This window comes from Aegilops tauschii, chromosome 5 (genome assembly GCF_002575655.3).
Source record: "Aegilops tauschii subsp. strangulata cultivar AL8/78 chromosome 5, Aet v6.0, whole genome shotgun sequence".
In the NCBI taxonomy this organism is placed as follows: Eukaryota; Viridiplantae; Streptophyta; class Magnoliopsida; order Poales; family Poaceae; genus Aegilops; species Aegilops tauschii.
In genome coordinates this window covers 19,418,772-19,422,514 of record NC_053039.3, presented here as the reverse complement: position 1 = coordinate 19,422,514, position 3,743 = coordinate 19,418,772, and positions in this window count along the sequence as shown.

Sequence of the window (3,743 nt, the reverse complement as noted above, 5' to 3'; positions counted from 1 at the left end):
TCAACTCTACCGACAGAGAAAATCTCCGACTCACCATTCATGTGGAGGCCATAACCCGGAGTGACGTCATCCTCTGGACTCCGGATAATCCGCCGTGACGTCATCCTCCATTAAGTCCGTTTTTTACTCTGCCAGATCCGCAACGGATCTTTGCTTTTACTGTCTTTCCGAAAATCGAGGCGTCGTGAGGGGGAGATAACCACGCCGTGGTCTCCTTGAATCTCGCGCCCACTTATGACTCTGCCTTATAAATAGGCCGGCCTAACACTTCTCTTCTCACGCTCTCCTTCTTCCTCCTCGCGTCGTCGCTCCTCTGCCCGAGCTCCGCCACTGCCGCCACCGTCGCGCCCCTGGTCTTCATCAACCCGGCCGCTGCATCACCCTGATTCGGACCAGATTCACGGTAGCGATCTCCGCTCCTTCCAACTCCGGTGAGTCTCCTGGACCCTGTCAGATAGATCTACGGTAGAGTTCATCTTGTGTTCTTCGCGTTCATCACCATTGCCGCAAACCTCAGTAGCTCTTGTAGTCACCACACTCGGTTGATCTTTTACCTTGCATAAAGTCAGTGTGGTAGATGTTTGGGATCCATTTCACCTGCAAAAGCCCTCTTTTTACTGCATAAGAACCATGTTCAGCCCTCAAGAACTTCTTCTGCCTCTGTTTTTTTTAGGTCTAGAAAATTTTCATTTCACCCGACCAGTTTGATCTGAAAAAGTTACTGCAATATGTGAAATCTATTTTACCACACTTTGTAAAAACTGCAGCCCTTGAATCTTGGCGGCTTATATTTCCGACTTAAAGAAAACACGCGCCGTAGAACTTTCCGGTTTAAAGAGAACCATGCTCTGTAGAATCCTCCGGCTTAACTGCAGTAAGCCGTAGATGACCAACTTATCCTGAATGCCCCTACGACTTAGATAACCCACCGTATCCGAATATATATCATTAGTCCCCTTCATAAGCCGCCATTGTAGTTCGAATGATAATCGCCGGCTTACAATTAACCCGGACATTTTTTTTTATCATAGACCACCAACCGTCACCATGCCTCCCAAGGCTCCCATCACTTGCAACTGGATGAAATCCAACGTCACTGACGAGACCCTGGCCAACTTTGTTAAGTCCGGGTATCTGCCCAAGAAGGAAGTGATGTCCTACCGTGCCCCTGATCCGTCAGAAGAAAGACCACAGCCGAGGGACGGGGAGGTAGTGATCTTTGCGGACCACATGAGCCGGGGCTTCACACCGCCCGGCTCAAAATTCTTCCGGGATGTGCTCAACTTCTTTGACCTTCGGCCTCAGGATATAGGACCCAACTCCGTATCCAACATCTGCAACTTCCAAGTCTTTTGCGAAGTATACCTTGGAGAGGAGCCCAGTTTACTACTTTTCAGAGAACAGTTCTACTTAAACCGCCAAAACGAGTGTGCCAACGGGCCAAGTCTGGAATTAGGCGGCATCTCCATCCAACGGCGCAGGGACTGTCTGTTCCCTTATGCAGAGCCGCCGAGCCACCCCAAGGACTGGAATATGACTTGGTTCTACTGCCAAGATACGTCCCCGGCTAACGAGAATCCGCTGCCCGGCTTTCGCCCAACGCGCCTGGAACCGACTCATCCATTATCCGATAAACTGACTGCCGCGGAACGCCAGCCACTGCTTCCAACGATCAATAAGATCAAGGCCCTGCTAGGCAACGGTCTGAACGGAATTGATCTAGTCCGGGTCTGGATCTCCTGGCGGGTGATCCCATTGAGCCGCCGCCCCGGCTTAATGTGTGAATACACCGGGCGAAAGGATGACCCGCAGAGGCACAGTCGCAATGATCTTCCAGAAGACGTTGCTGAAGAAGAGACCAAGGCTCTGTTAAACGAGAGCCTGGCAGACTGTGGGAGAACCGAGCTAGCCCCGTTTTGCAAGACCGATCCAGCCCCAGCGGTAAGCCGCTGACTTTAATCTTTCAACTTCTTTTGCATGTCACCTTGATCTGGACTGTTTTAAGAATTCATTACTGTACTTCTCAGGCTGATGACAAATTCTGGCGGGTCAAATTTGACCATGAGGCGGCCAAGAAGGCCAGGAAGGCGAAGAAAGCCGCCAAGAAAGCCGCCCCTCGCAAAAAGGGAAGCAGACCCACCGCTTCGGAGCTGCTGCAATTAAGCGACAGCTCCGAGTCAGAGGTAACTCTTAAACCTTTAAACTCTTGCCATATTTATTGTTTGCTGCTGTCCGCCTTATCAACATTTTTCTTATTGATAGGATGACACCGGCGCCAGTAACCCGGTGATTGAAGAGGTAACACCACTTTCCTCCGACTCGGAGCCTTTGCCACAGCTGAAAGTCCGAAGAGTAACCCGCAAAGTAAGCTTTTCTCATCCGTTAGCTCATCAAGACCCTCAATTTCTTTTGAAGCAACAGGTTCACGAAAGCCGGCGTCACACCCGGGCCCGCAAGGACACCGACCTCTCCGCCGGGTTACCCGACTCAACAAGGAAGCGTCGTACTGAGGTTTTTTCTCACCTATACCCTTTTCATCCGTTGGCGGGTGTCATCCGTCAGCCACTCAACTCTTCTGACTGCAATTACCAGGAGACCTCCCCCTCTTCGGGTGACTCCATGCAGTCAAGTCTGCCGGCCTTTGAAACTGCACCCGGGTAATAACAATCTCCTTACATTAGCTGTCTGTACTTACTCTTTGTATGCCTAACACTTCTATCTTTTCAGTGCCCAGGCAAAGCTCACCAAAAGAGCAAAGAAGACCAGGTCAGCCGGAGTGCCAGACTTGCCTCAGCCGGAGACGACGGCTCAAGAGCCGCCAGCTGCCGCCGCCCCCGAAGCCACCATTCCTATGGACACGGCACCTGAAGCCCCTGCCCCAACTACCAAGACAACAACCGAAGCGTCGGTTAACCCGGAGGCCTCCGGCTCCGCCCCATCAACTGACGACCCGGACGTGGTAATTACCTGGATGGAGTATGTTGAGCCGGGGAGACCGACCGTGCTGGCCAAATGCTCCGCGAAGGGGGGGTTGCTGCAGCCCCACCGGGTGAATCTGGACCTCTCCAACTACACCGACTTAAGCATTGGAGAGCTCGTCTCTGGCTACATCAGCCAAGTTCACAAGAGTTTCCGGGACGCCGAAATCGCCATGGTCAACCAGATCCAACAAAAATCTGAGGTAACCTTCTGTTGTCTTCTTATTTTCAGCATAGTGATCCTTGTCATGCCAGCCCCCAAGTCTACAACTTATACTTGAATATGCTGTAGACTTAGATTCCGGCTTACTTAACTGAACCGGCAGTACGTAGATAGATACGTTCAATATGCATTAGCCCCCAAGTGCCAAGTGTCTTTGCTTGGAAAGCGCTTGGGACTTATATAATGACTGTTAACAACCCGGAAATATATGCAGGCTGTTGGCAAAAAATTAGAGTCGTACCTTGCGGATCTTAAGAGCCGGCTAAAGACACAAGAGATGGAGACCCGGAAGGCAAACGCCAAGTTTGTCTCCAGCATCGCCGCTCAAGAGAAGCTGAAGACTGAATTCGATGCTGAGCGGAAGTCCTAGGCTGAGGAGAAAACCGCACTGGTGACCCGGGCCGAACAGGCGGAGAAGGCCCTCACCGAGAAGACCGCTGAGCTCTCCGGCCTAAAGCGCCAGGTTTCCCAAATGGTGGCTGCTATCTTCGGTAAGTCGCCTCGCCGGCTTTCATCAAGTCCGTATATGTTATGATTCATCC